This window comes from Phalacrocorax carbo, chromosome 2 (assembly GCF_963921805.1).
Source record: "Phalacrocorax carbo chromosome 2, bPhaCar2.1, whole genome shotgun sequence".
Classification (NCBI taxonomy): Eukaryota; Metazoa; Chordata; class Aves; order Suliformes; family Phalacrocoracidae; genus Phalacrocorax; species Phalacrocorax carbo.
The window spans coordinates 21,774,423-21,786,881 of NC_087514.1; the positions used below are offsets into that span (position 1 = coordinate 21,774,423).

At 36.4% G+C, this 12,459-nt stretch overlaps 1 protein-coding gene across 3 annotated transcripts in view; it reads right to left on the reverse strand.

The window, feature by feature from the left end:
- ZFPM2 (zinc finger protein, FOG family member 2) overlaps positions 1-12,459 on the reverse strand; it is a 322,358-nt gene that overhangs the window by 222,366 nt on the left and 87,533 nt on the right. The window lies entirely within an intron of this gene.

Below are 12,459 nucleotides of genomic sequence, written 5' to 3' on the forward strand. Positions count from 1 at the left end.
AGAGCTTATGACCTAAGGCCACAGTCCTACAAACACTTCCATGTGTGCTTAACTTAATGCATGTGACTAGTTCTTTCTCTGTTTAATGGTATGCTCATATGCATTAAATTAAAAGTTTGGAAATGCTTTGCAAGATGGGAGCCTAGAAGACCAAAAGCATTCTTCTAAATGCAGGTCATTTTTCTTACTACTTGGAGAGAAAAAAAATAAATTGAAAATAGACTAAATGATCCTACCTTCAAATGCCAGGTTGGTCTGGAAAAATAGATTTAAACATGTATTTCTTGGACTGTTCTTTTTTTTGGAGACTTAAGACATTTTCAGATGCTCAAAAGTATGCTTGTTCCTATCTCCCATTAATAACAAAGTCCAGGCAGATGAACACTCCCCTGGAGACTGTGGCTAACAGTCTTTCCCCTAAAAAGTAAGTGTGTTTGTGAGTCTTATGCAAACGATATATGCATTCATACATTAACTAGTCACTCACAGACTAAATATTAACTCCGTTGGTGTCAATGCGTACTCTTCTATTTCCTTCAACAGGACCAGAAATTCTAATGATATATTTTGAGATCCTTAAATTTAGAGACCAAGTTTGACTACCTTGACATAAAATAATAAATTTCTGCCCTCTGTTAAAATTTAAATTAGCATAAGTAATTGCTGAATTTGGGCATATAGCTGTCTAATGGTATCCACAGTGCTTATTGTGACATTTCTGGAGAGAAGACAATGTTAAACATAACGATATTTGACAGCATGTTACTCTACAAACAGTCCCCTGACATCCATAGGGCATCGCAGGGAATGATGAGCACTCCAACTGAAGGTGGCCATGTTAGGTTACAGCAGTCAGCTTCAGTATTTGGTACTCTTTATTTATGCATACAGACTGCTTAATATAGATAAAGCAAAGCTCTGACTGCTGGTGAGCAAAATAAAGTCATATTTCACAGTTATGATGTCATCAAAGGACTGTATTTCATGGCTATAACATCTTTGCAAATATATACATAAAGTGGTATCCCCAAGGAGCACTACTTGCTAAGTCTGCCTGAGGTCCAGCAAGGTGGACCTCCTTAAATTCCATTTAATGTACATTAAGATTTGAATATCAAGGAAGTCTAAATAGCCTGAGGGTAGAAAAGGCATTCTGAGTTTCATACACTGTAGCATACTTGCCATATTACATGAATTTTTCTATATATTATGTGCTGTGTTATCTTCAATTCACTCTTCTTAAATTCCAGCACACTATTTTCCTTTTATGCATTTATCTCTGCATATATGCTTTATATATTATACGTAATTACAAAATTACAACTCAAGTGAATCTCATATAATATATAAACTATCACTGATGCAGTCTCAGAATTTCAGATCTTGAAAATAGAATTCGATTACTTTATTCACTCTAAACCAATATCACTGTAATATCAGCCTTAAGCAATACGGGCTGCTAAAATCATTTGGTTCCATTTTTCCAAAAAGGAAAACTGATAGGATTATTTTCGTGATAAATTAATTTTACCATGTAATTGCAATTATGACTTCTAATTAATGAATGGTTTCAGCCTCACTAACTAGGTCAGCATTTTTCTTTTAAAAATATATCATTTTTCTCTCTAGATAAGTGTCATGATATGTCCAAGCTTTGGGGAAATGCACATAGCATTTTTGTAGGGCAATGATCCCAGAAGCTGAGAAATGGTGAAAGTAATGTGACATGCTTTGCTACATATTCAAGCCATTTTTTGTCTCTCTTACAAGAAAAATTAAAAAGCAAGCAGATGGCAAAAGGCTTTTTTAATAGGGAGGATCACTGTTTCTGAGTACTATTAGAGTATTATTTGATTTCTTGACTGAGTTTCCCCAGTATGTAGAACACTGAACAATGTGAGACCAGTGAATCAGTAGAACAACTGATCTATTGCATCATGCCTGCCAGCATGCATATGATGTTGTAGAATATATTGACAAGAGGCAGGATTCAAAGAGAACAGGTTTTCTGTAATCAATCAGATGTATTACTACAGGAAAGTATTAAAGGAACCTGACACTTACGTTGTGTGTCACGTAGGACAGAGTTCAATGCTCCTTCCTTGCCCATTGCTCTGTCAGATCACACGTTTGGAGGTACCCTAGCAACATGCAAGAACATTTCTCCAGTGTCCCCTGAAGATGTCCTCTGGCAGATATATACCATTTTCAATTCCATATTGTTTCTCTCCCATTCACATCCCTGACAACAACCTTATCACACTGTACTTCGATTCCAGATGATTCACGCATTGTGGCATGAAGATACAGAAAAGAAAATTAAGGAAGTTGCAACTATTAAAACAAGGATTAGCAGGACAAGATGAGAGAAAAATAATTTCCTTGGAAGAGGCTCAAAATTTGATGGCTAAAATCTTATGGATATAGTAATTAAACTAAATGCTAGCTCTTATCAGACTGCAACACCCCAAAATATCTGTTGTTTTGTTACAGTTTTTTTTTTCTTTTTCTGCTGCTAGAAGTAGTCATATATTTAGAGAGCACCTCTTAAAGAAAATTTCTGTGAAAAGTTGAGATCCAATACACACTTTGAAAAGTAGCCAATAACATTTGCTAAGCAGTTCTGTAATTGGGGAAAGAAGTTTTTTTTCTGAGAATAAGTCAATAAAAATCATAAAGCACAAATCACAATAGTAAAAGTATTAAGTAACTAAAGTTTTAAATTATACATACTCTATCAGATCGAAACAAACAATATGAAGCAAGCTTTTACAATGTTGCATTACACAAACCTTGAAAACAGGACTGTATTACATCTAAGAAAACTCTCAGCGGATGCTTATCGTGAGTGTTGTCCAGATAGTCTCATTTTTTAAAATAAGAACTAGTATTTATTTATATATGGAAGCCAAAGATTTATGAAGTGATTAGTGGTTTTGGCACTACAGTGCAAGTATCAAACTTTGGATAACTTAATGAAGGGGTTTTTTTTCACACAATGATGTGATTTGAAATCTAGTCTCCTTTAACAACGACCCAGCCCAAAATGCATATACACAACACTCTGGAACAGTATGTTCATAGTGTACATTGTACTGTCTTTCTAAATTATCCACAAGAATCCGTCATTGTGGTTTTATGATGATGAAGCACCTTTAAAATCAATGCAACTATATTGCTATAAAATCAGAGAAGCACAGACCTGAACAAGCCCATTGAGTATTTTCTCTAGCTAAAATATTATTTTTACAGCTTCATCCTCAATCTTTGAAATATATCAGCCAATATTTTTTTATAACAAACAACATGCCAATGCACAATCCTGCAATATTCACTTAAGACAAAATTATGTAAAATACTGTAAAGTTTTTCTATCTGTAATCCCCAAGAATATGTTGTGAAGTCAAGTATGGCTGTTCAAGTTTTCCACCTTGAATACATTTCTTAACAGTCTTGAGGGAGACAAAGGGGAGCAAAGGGAAGAAGTAAGCTATGATGGGACAATTTGATTCATTTTTTCTCTAGCATATCCTAAAAGATACAACAGATACACTGGACTGATTGCCCACACTAGCAAACCAGGCATAGACGAGCATCTTCTCCACGAATACAATTTAATATGCTACAAATTAAAAATAGTTTTTGGAATCAGTCCTGATTATTAAAAAGCACATTTGGAAAGCTTTGAAATGGGGCGGGGGGGGAACAAAACCCAAAGATGTCCTCTACACAGCTGTTTTAGAAGGTCTAAGCTGATCAGCTGACTGCAGGAAAACTAGGAACAGTGGCCATTACAGCTTTCCAACGATGAACAGCTGCAGTTGCAGCTTTCCAAACATAGGTTTTAATCCTTATTACTTCCGCCCACCCAAATATCAGCATAGGTGTATTACTAGTTTTAACTCTGGGCCATACTTCTGAATATTTGGTTCTGGGGTTTCTCACTGATTTCATTAGAACATGTTTAAATAATGAAAAATTTTGTAACTAAACAAAAAAATTTGTAACTAAACAAATATGTGGTCTGATGCTATTAAGGCAACCATGTTTATTTTTGCTGTGTTGGTGAATAAGTGCTGAGCGATTGCATTGTAGCATTTCTGTATGATGACCATCACTGCACTTTGCAAAGATCGTTTACACACACCCTTGTTTGAAGCCGACATCAAGGAGACAAAATCAGACCTGCTATTCCGTCCATATACTTCTTTTGAGCTTGCAACGGTAAAGCACCCTGAAAAGTGAAGGGTGGTAATTAAAAACCTAAACCCAAATGTGTTCTAAACTGGTCTCACTGAGCTAAACACAGATACCAAGAAAGTCAAGGTCAGAAATGAGAGAGGAATTTTGCCCTTAGGACTCTGTCGCAGTCCCATGACCAAAATGTCCAGTTTCTTTTTCTGACTCCGAACCATTCTGAACTGTGTAATTTTGGGCGTAAACACTAGTATCCAGTTTGTCACTCACATGTCATATTAAAATTTTGCAACTGACAGAAGCTGGTTCTTTCAAATGGAGGTACAATGGTTTCTGGTGATAACATTTTTGTTGTTTCAGTTTTATTATTCCAACTTCCATGTTATGATGTCTTGAGAGAGAGTAATAAAGCAGTTTTCAAAGGGTTAGGATGAAAATGCATTTTGAAAATTAAAATATTTTCTTTAATGTTATGCTCAACACAGGATATATCACCGAAACCAACTGAAACTTGCCAATTTAAGAAATAAAGCCACTAGCATCTCACTAGGTGTTTGCATGCAACTGCTGGACTACAGCTTTTTGTGGTAAATAACACTATGTTATTATGTATAAAGTTCAATATATTAACATATCTGTCCTTTAATTCTTCAAGCCAGTGTTGCTATGCAGTATTCTGCATGCAATAATCTTAGCTGAATTAATGAAAAAAATACAACAAAGAACAAAATAGTTGTGGACCAATTACATGTCCCTTTTGATTCTCACCCCATCTGTTTCCAAAACCAGACATTGTTTCCTAGTCCTCTGCAATTACCAGGCTGTTATATTGCCTTTATGACCAGACTACAGTGGAGACAGCTGAAAAGTGCCAAGCTTTCTGCCAGCCTCTGCAGGTCCCTTGGTGCATGAAACTACAAGAAACAATGTATTGTAATGCAGATGTTCATTGATTCCCTGCAGAATTTCACAGACTAGGAGTCCTTCACTGTGTGACCTACAGGGATTTGTACTTTACATAATATCCACTATATAGTGTATCATGTCCGAAGCAAAGTACCTAGTGAATCTGATCATTCATCCCTTGCACATGCCTTTCCCAGCTATCAACTTTTTCAGAGAACAAGAAGTCTTTTGTGCTTGAAACATAAATGCCAATCAAAATAGAATACATTTCTAATGTGTATCACCTTTCATTCAGAGTTCATGCCTTTTACAAGTCAGGCCAATGTTCTTGCCTCCTGCTGGACATACACAAGTACAAAACAATTTAGGAAGATATTGGAACAATTTCAAGTCTAACTAGTCTAGAAACTTGCCCACTTGCAGATTAAGGTGGTTTCCAAAGAACAATTTACACCTAACGCACCGAAAATGAAAAGCCTTGCTATGTCAAAGAAATGTTTCACAAATGGGTAAATAAAGGCCGAGGAATAGTAAATGAATACCATCAAACTAAAAACTAATAGATTTGAAGGTTTTAGATAGTTTCACTTCTCTGAAACATTTTGACTAGGATAAAAATGAAGTTTTGCCTTTGAAAATGTTCGAAAAGGTTAACTGTTTAAATAAAATTTAAGTTCTCAAAATGTGAAATGTACATATGGAAAAAATGTTACTTCTAAACTAGGTTCATTTCTATAGTGACTAATTTTGAAATTAAATTTAAATTCAAATATATACATATATATGTTAACTGTGTGAAACAATGATAAGGAAATGGCATCCCAACTGACAAAACAGTTGGAATCCTTGACAAGGGCTCCAGTATTCAGTTATGAACTCCCTGCTTTTTGATATTTTAAGATGCAAGTCAAATGAGGTAATGCTTATCTCCAAGTTTACAGAATCCTACTATATTTGCACCTTGAATCATGAAAGGGAGGCTACAGGAGTCACCGTAACAAGTGACATCAAGACTGGAAATATTTCTTAGTTTTCAAAATTTAGTACTGCATATTCACATGATTTTAGGGGAATTGTATTACACCTCCATTTTCTCTTAAAGCCCTGGTGACCACTGTTTCTGGCTAGTGGGCATAATTTCAGTTTGTCAGGTGTGACCATAAATGAAAACTCTCCTCATGACTCCATTTTATCTATTACACTTGCTCAGTAGGTCACGCAACAGCCTGTTTCCCACAAAAGTTAAATTTGCGTGTGAGAAAGATGACAGCAAAGGTTTGGTTGCTACTTCCATGTGAATTCACACAGCCGCTCTCTCTTTCTCATCTTTCAGGCCTGTACAGGGAGCAATCCACCAACAAGATCAATTGCCTTGAAGAACAGCCAATTTCTGTACTAAGTGTGTCTGTTAGAGGTAAAGGAAGGTTAATTACATGTGCCAAAGAACAGTTCTGGGCACTGAGGCCAAACAGGGCCTTATTTATGTGCCAGGTGACCTCCTTAGCCTTTAAACACATGGCCACACATGAACTACCTCTGGAAAATGCTCCCTACAATGCTTTAACTCCTGAACTTTGGGATCTGCTTGGGAAGAGATTCAGCTGGCCTCAACCAAAATCATGCCAGGGACCATTTTAACACTTCACTCAGCTTCTGTCACTATTATATACCACTGTCGTTATTATATACCACTCAGCTTCTGTCACTATTGAATTTACTAACACAGGTGTAGCCTGTTTTTCCTTACAGCTTTTAGCTCTGCATCCTCTCATTAAGAGACAGGAACGTGCTCATCACATAAAAGCAGAGAGGTGAGGGCCTGAGAAAGGTCTGCAGGAGGAAATGGCTGCTACAGCCAGCAGAATAATTCATCAATCCCAGCTAGTCACAGCAAGATGGATATCCTGGTGCTCCTATAAATGGTCCCAGGTTATACACTAAGAGGACTTCTAAAATATCATCTATTTTCTTACAGTTCTTACAATCATTTGATGATTTAAGAATCTCAGCTTTTGTTACTAAAATTAGGGCAGGAGGGTAAACCTCAAGAGTTCATGCTTTTAGCAGACATTTAGCAGTGAGTCCCAATGATGTGTGGAAGAAGTCTGTAAGTTATAGGCAACAACTACACTTGGGGAACGGTGGTTTTAGTCAATCAGACCTAAAATGGAATGACGCCTTGCGGAGTTCTGCAATTACGGTTTCAGGTCCGTAACACAAATCTGAGCTATGCATGGAAAAGGCCAGGGAAGACTACAGCCTTTGAAGATTTGGATCAGTTCTATATACAAGACTGAAAATTATTTAAAATCCTGCATTTAACAGACAGCTGTGGTGACCTCTTAAAACAGCTTCAGAATCAGAACCCAAACCCTGAAGCCAGTGGTCCACTGGCATTTACTTCACCTACCTTAATAGTATTCCAGTGTCAAAACAAGACCTGCAGTGCAAGGGTTAACTTGATGGCTATTGCCCCCTTACTTTTGATATTCTGCCTCCCCATGGCCTCCTCCTAGTTCCAAACCAGTGACGGAAACTGGATCAAGATCCACAGAAACCTTCCCACGCTTCTCCAAGGTCCCCTCCCAACCCCCAGTATGGGAGCTCAGCTCTTGTGCTTTTAATCCAATATCCACTTCACTACAGAAGATTTATTTAGACTGCCTCTTGTTTCATAAAGGGCTCCAAAAGTCTGTAGTGATTTTTGACACTTTGTTATAATGTTTCTATGACCCTCCCACCCCCTCCTCACATACCACACCACCACCCAGCCTCATTTTCATATGGATACAAAGCATCGGGATAAAATGATGGTTCATTATAGTGGTACAGAGCTCTTATCTTCATCCGGCAAGAGTCATTTCCTTCCAAAGATTGAAATGCAAATGTGAAAATTAATGATAACTGCATTATCTGATAGCAGAGATAATACCGATTCACTGTCAGAGTAACACACAGTAGTTCTATGATTTCCTCTGCTTCTTCACAATATTCTTCTTACTGTCAGACTATATCTATGGTTAACTATGTTTCATGGATTTTTGTTAATTTACATCAAATAGCATTTCCAAGATCTTATATCTACCACATTTCCCCAATCAAAAAAGAAACGAAATCAGGACAGTAATCTCCAAGTCCTTCTTAGGACTGGTTTAAAAAGAAAGAAGAAAAAAAGGGAAAAAAAAAAAAAAGAGGAAGTAAAAAGGGGGAAAAAAAGACTATAATTAATGCCTGTTTCCATCTTGCAGTGGTCTACCAACCATTCCAATCTTGATTATCCACTTTTGCTTTGTAACCCAACCTGTTTATAGTATTATTAAATAATGCAGAGTAAACCCAACAATCAATACATATTTACAGTAATTCTTATGAATGGTTACAGGACATCTATTCAGAAAAGCTTTTCAAACTACCTTCTATAGCAGGTAAAAATGTGAACCTGGCATGTCAGATGTTCACTAGAACCCTTCTGATCTACATCTCGCTAAAGCAACACACTACAATTCACATGAAAGCCTGTTTCTCTCTATCTTTCATTACATATTATAGCAGTGTAGTTCAGTGTATCATTATTTTAAAGCACTATTTAATTTTCTGTTTACTATTTTTCCTACACTTTCTGATATATTTTAAGAAAAACACCAACCTGCAATAGGAATTGAAAGAAACTATACTCTGCTATATTTAAACTTCATACTTACAGTTCTCTGATATATGTATATGAGTTATGATGAGTCCTCCAAGATATAACATGAGTTGTGACTTCATCCTGCTTTACTATTATCAATAGCAGGAGTTCTGTTGATTTACTGGAGGCAGAATTTTACACGTGGGAAACTTTCACTTTATGTGGAGATTAATGTAAACAATACATTAAAAATTACCATAAAATGAAAATGAGAGGTTTAGGTCTTATTTTTCACTGCATTTTTTTTTTTTTCATTTTGGATATGTGGACAAATCACATTTTCTCACTTTCTAAGAAAAATTCAGATACATTTCAAAAGAACTTCTGAGACTGACTTCAAGACTATCCAACTCACAAAATCAGCACATTCTGCAAGAAAGCTGTGCTCCCTTACAGCTATGGAAATAAGAGCTCACATAAGGAATAAGGATGATTTAGTTGACAGTATACTGGGTGTGAATGAAGAAAAGAGATCCAATTCCTCCTTAGGACCAAGATTTTCTTAATTTCACCTATGTAAATGCCCTGTACTCAGTTCCCCAACTGCTAACACAGAGAATATTTCTCTGTCTTAAAAGGCAGATACAACTTCACCAACGGCTGAAACACTCACTGGTTATTGGATCTCTGTGGGAAGAGAGTCAAAAGAACTGAACACGTAGGATGGTGAGTTTTGAAAATCTTCGTGGCTTAGTTAGTCAGAACTAGTAAATTATGTCCCATCTGTCTACAGTGAAAGAATCTTGCATTGCATATTACTCACAGAATAGGTACAGGATGTCTTCTACTGTATTGTTTTATTCCATCACTACAGAATAATAGCACAGAATTTAGAAGAGCAAAGAGAAGTTATCATTCTTAGCATGACTTGAATACACAAATACTGGAGAACTAAAAAGTGGGGGTTGCGTATGTGGAGGACTGCTAGTGCTTATTAATTACAAATGTATCCGAACAGTACAATATTTTTTAAAGTAATATATAGTATATTCATTTATTCAATCACTCCATTTTAGTTATAAGGAATTACCATGGTCAGCCAGTCTAACTTCTGCCTTAGTCGAGTCTACCCCATTTTAAAAGTCCAGTGTTTACCACAGAACGGGATCACATTCTCTAGGAAAGTATGTCATCCTGAGTGTAAATATTTCTAATGACAGATGAATGACTTTTCATAAAATGTTCCAATAATTAACTTTTAAAGAACTAAAATCTGTTCTTTGTGTCTGAAATTGTGGAGCTTCAACGTCCATTTAATCTTCTGATACTTTTGCTAGAAAGAGGTGCCCATTGTTACCAGATTTTCACTCTGAATTTAAAGTACTTTGTAATCAGGTTGTCCTTTAATATTTTCTTTGATAAAATAAATAGGAAAAGGACCTAGACTTTCTCATAATACCAGTCCTTTCAACATTCTAGTGGCTCTTCTCTAAACCTGTTTCAAATTTTAACATCAGTCTTGAAGTGTGAATGCAGGAGACAGAACCCTCTTTCAGATTCAAACAAGACTGCTAACCAGACAAGCAAGATAATTTGAGAACCCATATATATCCTTCAGCCACAACTCTTTCAGACTCAACCCTGGTTCACAAAAACCCAAGACTTTTTCAGACACACTGTATTCTGTAGTAAAACTTCTACTACCTTCTCACAAGCACATGACTTCACATGTAATTATACTGAAACTAAAATTTTGCTGCAGCTAACGTGCCAGGTTACTCAGAACCTGAAATAGCAATACCTATCCATTACTCAGTATTTTCTTTGGATTGCAAACATATTGCAAAGAACTAATATACTTTAGCTCACCATTACCTATTAAGTTGGTTTTACAATATCTATTTTTTTTTCCATAAACCTACATGGATTGGCATTCTTACTAATCCCCATTTAATAAAAAGGTCTTACATCACTTATCCCATTATTTCCAGTGGGACCACTGTCATGTGGACAAGTCTGTCACTATCCAGACCAACCTTGATTTACTGTTTTTGAACATATTTGTTTCCTCTAGTGTTCCCAAATTTCCAAATAATCTCAAAACTTTTTGAAAACTGAAGACTGATGTGGGACAGTGGGTCACCTAGCTCTTAAAAAAGTTAAATTATCAGACTGCTTAGATTAGCTAGGATTTAGCAGGTTTAACACATTGATTAGTTGTTGATGGAATAGAAGTACAGTCATCACTTACAGACATATAGGTTTTCCAGCACAAATGTTTTAAGCAGACCAGAAATATTTCAATTACTCTATCCTTTTTCCTGTCCCATATAACTATTGAGTCCTGACTTGTAATAGCTCAAGACCAAATTTCTAATTATTTCATACCACATTTTAAAATGTCATCTTACTGTTATTAATGAAGCTACTCATAGATTTTTAGTTACTTTTTTTCTTTTAGCCAGGTATTACAGTTCCTAGCATCTGGTTACATCCACTTTTTTCCCATTTAAACTTGGATTTTTCTTTCTTTTAAATTTCTTTGTTTTACATTCTCTTCTAGGTAAAGCCCACGTAACCTTCACTTTTATTACAGCTTTTGGAAAACCTGAAAAATTCGCCTTAAACACTTCCAAGCTATGATCCATACTTTTAAATTCAAATCTTTTCACCCTCTTGATACAGTTCATATTCACTGTCTCTTAAAATGTCAAGTACAGTTGCCTGAACTTGTATTCACCACTCCAGGCATGACCACTGGATGATAAACAATGACTAATTTCTAATTATTTTAAAAATTTTTCTTTATCTGTCAAGATGGCATATTATACATAATGTCCATATACTGTTTTCAACAATGTTTTAGTTGAGGAGCCTGGTATGTAAGATTTTCAGAGATTTTAAGATACTTCTGGTATAGAAGCATGGAACCTCCAGGATATTTCATTCATAGTTTCCCCAAGTTCCCCAAGGGTCCAGAGATGATCCAAGGACTGGGAAGCTGCCATACGAGGATAGGCTGGGAGAACTGGGTTTGTTCAGCCTTGAGAAAAGGAGGCTCAGAGGGGATCTCATCACCATGTACCAGTACTTCAGGGGTAGCTACAAAGAAGATGGAGACTCCCTATTCACAAGGAGTCCCATGGAGAGGACAAGGGGGAATGGACACAAGTTGCTCTTGGGGAGATTCTGATTGGACACGAGAGGGAAACTTTTCACAGTGGGGACAGTCAACCATTGGAATAACCTCCCCAGGGAAGGGGTTGACTCGGCCACGCTGGACACTTTTAAGATTTGGCTGGACAGGGTGCTGGGCCATCTTGTCTAGACTGCGCTCTTCCTAGAAAGTTGGACTAGGTGATCCCTGAGGTCCCTTCCAACCTGTGTGATTCTGTGAAGTTTAGGAGATTTTTGTTCTTACATAGAACAGATATCCAGTAAAAAAGGGAATGATCCTATTCTCAGGTGTGATGTCTGTAGAAGACGTGCAGGACATCCACCTTTTGTTCATTATATATTAAAACACTAATCACTGGCCTCACATGCACTGATATCCTAGCAATAGTACAAAAGCTATAGAACTATATACATCTACATGTATCAAGTCATCCACTTGACAGCAAACAGTATATTTAAGGCTGTAAAATGACCTCTGCTTCCATGTTTAAATAAGTAAGTCTTTTCATATAAATTTTGTTTAAGCCCAGCCTTGCTTTGAAGATTCTTTC